Below are 12635 nucleotides of genomic sequence, written 5' to 3'. Positions count from 1 at the left end.
CTCCGGGATAATGATACCCAGAGCCTGGGGGGAGATACCTGTTGAGAACTTCAAGTCCTGCAGGCTTCTCCCTGTCGCCAAGTACCGCAGGGTAGCGACGAGCCTCTGCTCCGCAGTGATGGCTTGCCTCATGCAGGTATCCTGCCTGCTGATATAGGGGGACAGCAAAGCCAGCAGACGGTGAAATACGGGGTCCGTCATCCTGAGAAAGTTCCTGAAATCATCAGGATTATTCTCACGGATCTCACGGAGCAAAGGCATACGAGAGAACTGGTCACGCTGAACAACCAATTCTTGGTCCATGAACTCCTCCCCACCCTGTTCATGGACTGGACTTGTGTCAAGGTCAGGACCCCAACACCAAGCCCCCGCACAGCACGAACTCTACCAGGAGTACGTATATGCAACATGGCTAGAAAACGGTCGGCTGCTCAGAACGAAGTAACAGAACGCACTGAAGAACAGCAAGGCCTGTGAAGAGCGACCTGAAAATCAGTAACGAACAAGAACACAATAACTAAGTCACGCGGAGCTTGCTTGCACGCACTGAAGAGCAGATACAAACCCACAAGCACAAACTGAACTGCAGAAAACGATCTGAAAGTCTCTCACCAAACTTTTACTAACACGAGATTAGCAAAAGGAGCCCAAAGGGTGCCACGCTTGGTTCTGAACTGGCCTTTTCTAGTCTCGTCGTACGTGGTTGACGTCACCGCGTTGTTGGCGATCAGAAATTCCAACAACTTTGTGCGACCGTGTGTACGCAAAACAAGTTTGAGCCAACATCCGTTGGAAAAAATCCTAGGATTTTGTTGTCGGAATGTCCGATCAATGTCCGACCGTGTGTACGGGGCATAACGAGTCACATGACACCGGTGAGGGAAAATGGCAAATTTTTCCAAATTTTGACATTTTCACTTAGGGGTGTACTCACTTTTGTTGCCAGCTGTTTAGACATTAATGGCTGTGTGTTGAGTTATTTTGAGGGGACAGAAAATTTACACTGTTATACAAGCTGTACACTCACTACTTTACATTGTAGCCAAGTGTCATTTCTTCAGTGTTGTCACATGAAAACATAATAAAATGTTTAGAAAAATGTGAGGGTGTACTCACTTTTGTGAGATACTGTATATATTTCTTAAAAGCAGAGGCTTTGGAGAAATAAACTGGAGCTTTTGCAACTTTTTAAGTCATACAATATTTGCGCAGCCATTTATCAAACGTAAGTATTCAGAAAAAAATACTCAAAAATGAATATAACACAATTAATACCCAATTTTTTGTCAAATATAAAGAATGAGGTTGTGTGGAGCAAATAGATACTACACATGTCAAGACTCAAATTGCGTGCATCTGAGAACTGGTGACAAACGACTGTATCTAATATTTTTCATAGGTGAAACTTTAAAAGCCTTTACAGGTTATCAGCGTAGAGATAATTATGAATGATGGCCATTGAATTATCATTCTTACTCTGACATTTGCTGTGATACCTCACATGTGTGGTGCAATTGTTGTTCACACATGCTTGCATATGCATGTTGTTTGTACTATTTTTCTTCTTTCTTTCTTTTGAACTTTTTAAATTTTTTATTTATCATATTCAAAACTTTTTTTTTATGTTTTTGGTTTTTTTTTTCCATTTAACTTTATTGTTAGCCACCTTGTGATAGCTTTGGGAAGGTGACATATACTGTTTATAGAGACATCAGGGGTCTAATAGACCCCCAATATCTCCCCTGCCCTCCAAAGCAGCTGATTAGACACAGATCATGCTTGTTCAGTTGTTTCCCTGGCTGTAACAGGGATTGGCAGTGCTGACACTGGAAGTGACTACATTTTTGTTGATTCTGGCTTAATTCATTACAAAGAATATTGGAGAATAGGTGTTCCTCCATCTCCACTGTGTGAAAGGGTCCCAGCCATTCATCATGGTTCCAGATTCCCCAGAGGAATGGTAAAGCCTGGGAACCTCCACAGGTGGCCGCAGGGGATCAGCCCATCTCAGTACCCTTAAAGTGATCTGTCACCTTTAGAGTTGCCCATATCATTTTACAAGACGGCCAATCGCCTGATGTAAAGAACACTTTTAAGATCATGGCTGCAGTTGCAACCATGATCTCGTAATAACCACTTGTTGACAGGCCATATATAGTTGTACATACGGTGGTCAGCATAATGTTAATTATCCAGCATTTGCCAAAAATTTTCATTTGTCATAAAATTTAAATGTTAAATTTGGATGGACTAAACTTTAAACATTTGTAGAATATTTATTTGCTGGTCTAATATTTTGGTTTAAAAAAATGTTTATTACTAAACAGAAATCAGTCTGCTAACAAAACCGACTAAAGAATGAGAAAAGAAGTTAGTCATCATCGAGAGAAGCAAATATACAGTAGGGGCGGAAGGTGTTCGGACCCCCTTAAATTTTTCACTCTTTGTTATATTGGAGCCATTTGCTTAAATCATTTAAGTTCATTTTTTTCCTCATTAATGTACACACAGCATCCCATATTGACAGAAAAACACAGAATTGTTGACATTTTTGCAGATTTATTAAAAAAGAAAAACTGAAATATCACAGGTCCTAAGTATTCAGACCCTTTGCTCAGTATTTAGTAGAAGCACCCTTTTGATCTAATACAGCCATGAGTCTTTTTGGGAAAGATGCAACAAGTTTTTCACACCTGGATTTGGGGATCCTCTGCCATTCCTCCTTGCAGATCCTCTCTAGTACTTACAGGTTGGATGGTAAACGTTGGTGGACAGCCATTTTTAGGTCTCTCCAGAGATGCTCAATTGGGTTTAAGTCAGGGCTCTGGCTGGGCCATTCAAGAACAATCACGGAGCTGTTGTGAAGCCACTCCTTCATTATTTTAGCTGTGTGCTTAGGGTCATTGTCTTGTTGGAAGGTAAACCTTCGGCCCAGTCTGAGGTCCTGAGCTCTGGAGAAGGTTTTCGTCCAGGATATTCCTGTACTTGGCTGCATTCATCTTTCCCTCAATTGCAACCAGTCGTCCTGTCCCTGCAGCTGAAAAACACCCCCACAGCATGATGCTGCCACCACCATGCTTCACTGTTGGCACTGTATTGGACAGGTGATGAGCAGTGCCTGGTTTTCTCCACACATACTGCTTAGAATTAAGGCCAAAAAGTTCTATCTTGGTCTCATCAGACCAGAGAATCTTACTTCTCACCATCTTGGAGTCCTTCAGGTGTTTTTTTTTTAGCAAACTCCATGCGGGCTTTCATGTGTCTTGCCCTGAGGAGAGGCTTCTGTCGGCCACTACAACTTTCTCCCATCTCCCGACTGCATCTCTAGAGCTCAGCCACAGTGATCTTTGGGTTCTTCTTTACCTCTCTCACCAAGGCTCTTCTCCCCCGATAGCTCAGTTTGGCCGGACGGACAGCTCTAGGAAGGGTTCTGGTCATTCCAAACTTCTTCCATTTAAGGATTATGGAGGCCACTGTGCTCTTAGGAACCTTAAGTGCAGCAGAATTTTTTTGTAATCTTGGCCAGATCTGTGCCTTGCCACAATTCTGTCTCTGAGCTCTTCAGGCAGTTCCTTTGACCTCATGATTCTCATTTGCTCTGACATGCACTGTGAGCTGTAAGGTCTTATATAGACAGGTGTGTGGCTTTCCTAATCAAGTTCAATCAGTATAATCAAACACAGCTGGACTCAAATGAAGGTGTAGAACCATCTCAAAGATGATCAGAAGAAATGGACAGCACCTGAGTTAAATATATGAGTGTCACAGCAAAGGGTCTGAATAATTAGGACCATGTGATATTTCAGTTTTTCTTTTTTAATAAATCTGCGAAAATGTCAACAATTCTGTGTTTTTCTGTCAATATGGGGTGCTGTGTGTACATTAATGAGGAAAAAAAATGAACTTAAATGATTTTAGCAAATGGCTACAATATAACAAAGAGTGAAAAATTTAAAGGGGTCTGAATACTTTCCGTCCCCACTGTATGTGGTTTGCTGCATAATTTGTTTCTAAATATGTTTTGGTGAAGTTTTCATGAAGTAACGCACAAACTAACGTTATCCTATAGATATTGTTCTGTTATAAGTGGAACATGTTGTCCCTAATCATCCATTAGCTTCTCATATATGTAAACACAATGGTAATGAGATTCCCGTGAACCTTCTGCAGCTATCATAAAAATAATGTCTGATGATTACCATGAAGGTCCTTGTTCATGCAGGCTTCCAGCTGAGAATATAAAGGCGCTTTAAAGGCTTGTTTACACTTGTGGCTTGGGGGGCAGTAAAACACATAGTCAAGGTAAATTTTTTACTGCCCACACCCAAACTGCTTCCCTAAAAGCTGAAAAGCCAGTGGACAAGAGTGTGCACATGCCTCAACCATGACAGTGGTGTTGCATTTACGGGGTTAAAACAGGCAATGGCCGTGGGTCCCCTTTCAGAGGCAGCAGTCCTGTGCTGCATTTGTAAACAAATCCTTAAAGAGAAGGATTTTATTTTCTTTAGTTTTTATATGGCATTTCTCAGAGTGGGTTCCTGATTGTGACAATAATAAACCATGCCTGCTTAATGTGTGTTGAAACACTCATTTATTTACTTTAGCATAGTTATTAAAGCGGGGGTCCACCTATCTATCGTTTTTTTTTTTTTGAGTTCATTCACAAACTTTTCTTCTCAGCATTACATACTCACATATTGTGTGTAATATGTCCGCCTGTGTCAGATTTCGTTGGAAAGAATAACTTATATTATTCACTGCAGGCGGTTTCCATCTTCATTGTGGGCATTTGAAGCCAACAAGCATTTATTTCCTGGATGTGGTGAATGCTGTGCTCCCAGCATTCACTGCTCGTTCCCGCACATGCTCAGTGGCATCCTGGGAAGCCTGAGACTAGCTCCCAGGAGTCTGGGAGAGGCTAGAGACACGCCTACTCCCACGGGAGGAGAACCAGGAAGTGCAAAGAAGAATAGAAAAATAAAAGGTAATTACTGCGATTTTAATTTTTTTAAACGGCATGTCAGCATCTAGGCAAGGAAGAGAATACATACAGATATTGTTCAAAATTTGGGTGGAACCCCGCTTTAACAGCAGTACTTTAGTATTCCTTTTTGGGTGGAAATGGTCAGTCAATTCTTCTGGCCAAAATGTTATACATAAATATAATCTAGTTACATGCAAATATAAAGTATAGAGAAATCAATAACCTGCTATCAAACAGGTTTTTGAATAAGAATTATTTATTTGTTTCAGAGGTTTGTAAGCATTTAATGTCACCTCTGTATATTTGTAATCTTTTTATCTGCAGGAAACATATTTTAAAAGGAGCTGGACTTCAAGGGAAACTTTAAAGCTACCTCTGGGATCACAAATGTGACATTTTTCTAAATGAGGACACAAACGTCACTTTTACAGAATTTAAAAAAGGGAAAAAAAATTGTATTGCTAAAGTTTAGCACTGAGTATTTATGAGTTGACAGAGCATTCATAACTTCTGACAGAATTCATATGAAAAAAAAAGCACCCGTGTCGTTGCATAGTACAGATTACTTCTTTTGAAACAGATATGGAACAAACAAAGAGAAATAGGACAGTAAACAAATATTCAACAAACATTCTTCAGTGCTTTAGAACATGCCACCTTTCTACCAATCCATTCCATGCATTACAAGAAAAAGACAAAAAAGCTTTGGCATGTTACAAAACCTTTGTTTAATGTAGATCATCAGCATTTCTCAGAAACAATGAAAAAAGTTTTTAAATTAGACATTATACTGTATGTCAGTACAATACTGGTCTCCAATTATTTGTTTACATCCAGCAATGCAAATCGTAGCCTTCCAAACAATGGCCTGCAGCTGTCATATCAATGGGAAGGATACATCTATGGAGGGGGTGGGTGGGTTAGGTTAGGGAAAGGGGCAAGTAGGAAATTAACTTTGTTTTGAAGTGCACTTATCCTTTAATAGGGATAAGTGCACTTTAACCACTTCCCACCCAGCCACTGTAGATAAACGGCAAGATGGGACAAGCGCTGTTATGACTGGACGTACCCGTAGTCCTGTCAGAACATTTTTAAGCATGCGGTAGATCCAGTGATGGCTGTGTCCCTTGGACACAGTACATCCCAGATTGGGATATGGGTTCTCTGATCACAGACATCACACCCTGTAAACAGAGGCACATGCCTCTGTGTTGGCTTTCTTCCTGAACTCAGTGAGAGCTCTGTGAGGGGGGAGGGGGGTCGCTGCAGCCTGTCAGTGATCTATCTGTAGCTGATGATTTTACTGTTCAGCTACGCACAGATCACACAGACTGCAGTGATCTGTCCACAGTGCACCAAGCATTTATCTGTCCCTGTCCACAGTGCACATCAGTACATCTGTACTAGTGTCTCATCAGCATCTGTCACAGTCTACAGTATGCGAAAACATCTATCACAGTGTACCAGTGTCCTATCAACACCTGCCACCTTGTACCAGTGTCCCACCAATGTCTGCAATAGTGTCCCATTGCAACATCAACATCTGCCAGTGTCTGCCAGTGGATTATCCACATCTGTCACAGTGTTCAAATGCATAAAAACATCTGTCACAGTGTACCAGTGTCCCAACATCTGTCACAGTGTTCCCCATTGCAACATCAACATCTGTCAGTGTCTGCAGTGGATTATCAACATCTTTCACAGTGTACTAGTGTCCCATAAACATCTGTCACCATGGACAAGTGTCTCATCAACATCTGTCATGGTGTAGCAATGCCCCTTCAGCATATGTCACAGTGTACCAGTGTATCATCAACATCTGTCACAGTGTACCAGTGTCTCATCAATATCTGTCACAGTGTACCAGTGCCCCTTCAACATCTGTCACAGTGTACCAGTGCCCAATCAACATCTTTCAGTGTACCAGTGTCCCATCAACATATGTCACAGTGTACCAGTGTGACACCAACATCTGTGATATTTTCCCATTGCAACATCAACATCTGTCACAGTGTACCAATGTGTCCCATCAACATCTGCAATAGTGTCCCAATGCAAGATCAAAATCTGTCAGTATCCAATTGCAACATCAACATGTGTCATGTCTGCCTGTGGATGATCAGCATCTGTCACAGTGTACAAGTGTCCAAGTATAAAAACAGCTTCTTTATTGACTCACTTGAGTAAAATATGAAACATGGGATGCAAAAAGACATACACACAGTCCACGGACAGTCAGTAAACACGTTTCACACGCAGTGCTTATTTGTTACCAGTGTCTCATCAACAACTTTCAGTGTACCAGTGTCCCAACAACATCTGGTGTGATCAGATGCTTTTAGGGCAGAGGAGAAATCTGGGGTCTAATATCTAATATCTTCTCGATCACCTCAGAAACAAGAGGGGTACTAGCTAAACCTGACCTTGCCCTCTTGCCATCCTCCACCTAGGAATAGAGAAATTTCCTCATAACCATAGGATGGTCGCATTACACACTTTAGTGGCAGCCAAAATGGTGATAGCCAGGCACTGGATGAAAAACAGGGCACCCAACCCCTCTGAAACTATAGATCTATTTAATATGCAATTTTCCTATGAATACTCTCACATAAACTCCACATGTGATTCATTTGATGGATTATGGAAATCATGGGTGGACAGTAAATGCTATACTAATGTCTTTTGACATGTTACATTGCGCCTTTTCGTATGCTCTATATTAGGTGATCTGGATTTTCTATGTGCTGCACATTTCGTTGTACTAACCCAGTATTCGGTACTATGTTACTGCTTTTATAAATTAAATACTTTGGACTGTCTACTTTCCAAAAAGGAGTCATGTGGGGGGGGGGGGTATTTTTACTGTCCCAGCATGTTAGGGCCTCAAGAAATGAGATTTAGAGGCCATCAGTACATTCGGTGTGATCAATTTTCAATGATTGGTACCATAGCTTGTTGTGACAGACCTAGCCGGGAAAGAGACTTTTGGAGGGGACTGTATGCTAGCCTCTTGCCGATCAATCGGGGGCCCTTGCATTTGGGGGAACGGTGCTCTTTGTGAGCTGTATGCCTGGGGACCCTTGAGGTGGTAAAACTGTGGATTCTGGTCCTGGTCCCCCAGGACACACAGACTCTGGGGACCCTGGATTTGCCATATTGGAATAGTGGCTGATTCATAATGCTGGGACAGATACTGTTAGGAGATGCTGATGTAAATTCCAACACCTGTCTGTCTATTGTCTGCTAAAATGTGTATTGTAAATAAGTAATTAGATCCCCATTGTTATTTGTGTTAATTAACTCTGCTATTGTGTGAAGAAGAGTCTATGTTGATTGTGATAATGTTGATTGGATTTTCTGAACTACAAGATGGCCAGTCTGGCCTAACGGTCATGTCTGAGTCATCTAGGCTGTCTAAAGGGATTAGTTAATTAGCTCATGTTAATTAGGTTAATTAGGTTACAGCTGTATTGTTAGAGTAATATGAGCAGGAGGTCTGCACCTCCATTTTGAGTGTATAAAAGCCTGTATTTTGCAATAAAGTATAGTCCTGTTTGAACTTACATACAGCCTGCCTGGTGTTTGTTCTGAGCTATCACAACTGGACTAGAACGGCACAGAGCTGTAGTTCTAGTCCCGGAGCATCGGATGACCGAACCATCAGACGTTGCAATCTGATTCAATAGCTGCAGAGGAGTGTCGGGAGAGTGGAACCGAGCGAGCAAGGGGCTCGTTACACTTGTAGACTCACAGACCAAATAATATGCACTAATTTTGGTTATTTTTAGCAAAGAAATGTAGCAGTATAAATTGTGGTCAATATTTATGAAGAAAAATTACTTATTTGCAAAATTTTATAACAAAAAATGTGTTGTTTTTTTTCAAAATAATCAGTCTTTTTTCATTTAACCACTTCCCGACCTGCTCCTTACATATACGGCGGCAGGATGGCTCTCCTGTGCAAATCGCCATATATGTACAGCAGGGGACCTGATGCACGTGGCCGGCGGACATGATGGCTGCTGGCCACCCACAATCATGGGCACGAGAGCTAGAACGGGGATTTGTGTGTGTAAACACACAAATCCCTGTCCTAACAGGGGAGGAGAAACAGATATTCTCTTCTTACAAAGTAGGAACAATAAACTGGCATTGCCTCTAGTCAGTCACATCCCCTCAAAGTTAGAAATACACCTAGGGGACACATTTATCCCCTTGATCGCCCCCTAGTGTTAACCCCTTCCCTGTCAGTTACACAGTAATCTTTGCGTTTTTATAGCACTGATCGCTGTATAAATGTCAATGGTCCCAAAAAAGTGTGAAAAGTTTCTGATCTTTCTGCCTTAATGTCGCAGTCCTGCTAAAAATTGCAGATTACCACCATTACTAGTAAAAAAAATAAAATAATAAAAATGCCATAAAAATGCCATAAATCTATTCCCTATTTTGTGGATGCTGTAACTTTTGTGCTAACCAATCAATATACACTTATTGCAATTTTTTTACCAAAAATATGTAGAAGAATACATATTGGCCTCAACTGATGAAGAAATTAGTTTTTTTAAAAACATTTTTTGGGGATATTTATTATAGCAAAAAGTAAAAAATATTGTTTTTTTTTCAAAATTGTCACCCTTTTTTTGTTTATATCACAAAAAATTAAAACCACAGAGGTGATAAAATACCACCAAAATAAAGCTCTGTTTGTGAGAAAAAAAGAACATCAATTTTGTTTGGGTACAGCGTCGCACAACCGCGCAATTGTCAGTTAAAGCGACGCAGTGCCATATCACAAAAAATGCTCTGGTCATTAAGGGGGTAAATCCTTCCGAGGCTGAAGTGGTTAAGGTGGAAAAAACCCAGTGGTGATTAAATACGCCAAAAAAAAGCGCTATTTGTGTGAAAAAAATTACTCAAATTTCATATGGGTACAGTGTTGCATGACTATCATGTACCTGGTAGCAGAGCCTGAAATGATGAGAAAGGCCTCTCTTACACCTCTGACTCGGGGCCCCTGATAGTGTGAACAGAAGGCACAGGAGTGGCAGGAATGCCTGAAGGTCTTGCCAGTAGTAGAGTGGATATCCATGCCAGGCAGGAGAGGTCATCAGTAGTCTTCAGTGAAGCAGACGGGCTGGTAGAGAGCTGGAGGATGGCAGACTGAAGCAGGCTGGTACTGGGGACAGTGGGCAGGTGAGGCATGCGCTGGTAGCGGACAGCAGAACAGCAGGCACAGCAAGATGTGTCAGGAAGCAGAGTCAGGCATGCCGGGTCATACACTAGCAGGACAGATCAGGTACAGAGGAGCCTGCAATAGCATGGTCTGGGTACAAGCCGTGTAAGGAGCGAGTCAGTGCAATAGAAGCCAATGGAGCAGACAGAAGCTGAGGTCAAGAACAGGCCAGGGTTGGAGCAGATGGAGTTCAGAGAGTGGTCAGACAAGCTGTGTCAACAACTGGAGTAAGATACAGGATAACATGAGCACAGGATGCAGAGAAGGCTGAAAGACAAAGCAGCACTGATCCTGAGCACTTGCTGAGTTTAAATAGCCTGATTGGTGGCAACATCTCTCACAGGTGCACATGTGCCCTGTCACAAACGAGAATGCACGGTGGTTCCAGGGTGTGTGCAAGTTTGCGAATATGTACAGTATTAGCCTGCGCACAATCCTTGAGAGCACGAAATGCAACATGTTTTAGCCTGTGCACAGCCTTTCCTTACAATGACTAAGTATTTGTCATTCAAAATGTGAGAGCACGGAAAGCTGAAAATTGACCTGGGAAGGAAAGGGGTGAAAGTGTCCAGTATTGAGATGGTTAAAACAGTAAAGGGACAAAAAGTACAATTTGTTTTAAGTGTCACCATAATGATATGCTACGCCAATACTTCCCCAACAACACTCCAGTTACAAATGACAGAACCCCACTGGCTTCTGTTTGTAAATGGGGTTATCGGGAGGGTTAGTGTAAGGGTTAGAGGAGGTTAGTATACAGGCTACAGGAAGGATTAGTGTACAGTAGCGATGAGCCGAACACCACCTCCCGGTTCGGTTCTCAGCGGAACATGCGAACAGGTAAAAAAATTGTTCGAACACGCAAATACCTTTAACATCTATGGGACACGAATGTGAAAAATCAAAAGTGCTTGTTTTAAGGGCTTATATGCAAGTTATTGCCATAAAAATATTTGGGGACCCGGGTCCTGCCCCAGGAAACATGTATCAATGCAAAAGGAAGTTTAAAAAACTGTAGTTTTTTCAGGAGCAGTAATTTTAATAATTCTTAAAGTGAAGCAATAAAAATTAAATATTCTTTTAAAATACCATGCCTGGGAGGTGTCCTTAGTTTGCCTGTAAAGTAGCACATCTTTCCCATGTTTATAACAGTACCACAGCAAAAGGACATTTCTAAAGAAAAAATGTAATTTAAAACTGCTTGCGGCTGTAATGTATTGTCGGATCCCGGCAATATAGATAAAAATACCAAAAAAAAAAATGGCATGGATGCCACAACACTGTAACCCGTCACAGATACTCTTGTTGGGCGCAGGAACGAGTTCTGTGTTGAAATATTATATAAAAAATTGTAATTACATACTCCTGTTAAACAGGGGCAGAAAAATTTGGCCTTGGGCGGTGGTGGCGGTGCCACAACACTGTAACCCCTCACAAATACTCTTGTTGGGTGCAGGAACGGGCCCTGCTGTGAAATATTAGATTAAAAATTGTTATTTACATGCCCCTTTTAAACAGGGGCAGAAAAATTGGGCCTTGGGTGGTGGTGCTCTAAACAAAAAATATTGTTGGAAGCTAGCATCATCAAGATTGAGGAGGAATAGGATAGTCAGCATAGGCAGTTTTTAAGGGATCCCCATAGCAAATTCAATCAGTTACATCAGCATGAGGTGCTTGATAGCTGCTGATCCAAGACTGATTCATTTTTATGAATGTGTGCCTATCAACGGAGTCTGTGGACAGGTGCACTCTTTGATCAATTACAAACCCTCCAGCAGCACTGAATGTGCGTTCAGAAAGCATGCTGGATGCAGGACAGGCCAGTAGCTCCATTGCATATTGAACAAGTTCTGGCCAGTGGTCCATACTCAAGACCCAGTAACCCAGTGGATGCTCTGTTGGAAATGTCTCCAAGTCTGCTCTTGCCCCTAGATATTCCTGTATCATGTAATGCAGACACTGGCGATGGTTGCTTGAACCATCAGACCTTGGCGCTGAGGACTGAAAAATTGTTTTAAGGCATCGGTCAGCTGGCCACCTTCTCCACCACTCTTCCTCTGACTGAACGAAGCCTCAGCAACATGTTGTCCAGCACCAGGAAATTGTAACCTCCCAGGGTTTGGAAATTCATTGCACAAACCTTTCTACAAGGCCTCCTGAAGATGTTTCATCCTCTGCTCCCTCTGCAAAGGCAGGATAAGTTCTGCAACCTTACCCTTGTAACGTGGATCAAGAAGGGTTGCCAACCAGTAATGATCCCTCTCCTTAATACCACAAATTCTAGGGTCCTTTTGCAGGCTTTGCAGAATGAAGGAGGCCATGCAGCGTACGTTTGCAGAGGCATTCAATTCTGAGTCCTCTGGGTCACTAAGGATCACAATATCCATAACTACCTCCTCCCAGCCACATACAACTTCA

The sequence above is a fragment of the Aquarana catesbeiana genome, linkage group LG01 (assembly GCF_042186555.1).
Source record: "Aquarana catesbeiana isolate 2022-GZ linkage group LG01, ASM4218655v1, whole genome shotgun sequence".
Classification (NCBI taxonomy): domain Eukaryota; kingdom Metazoa; phylum Chordata; class Amphibia; order Anura; family Ranidae; genus Aquarana; species Aquarana catesbeiana.
The sequence above is the reverse complement of the archived record's forward strand: the minus strand, read 5'-3'. Positions refer to the sequence as shown.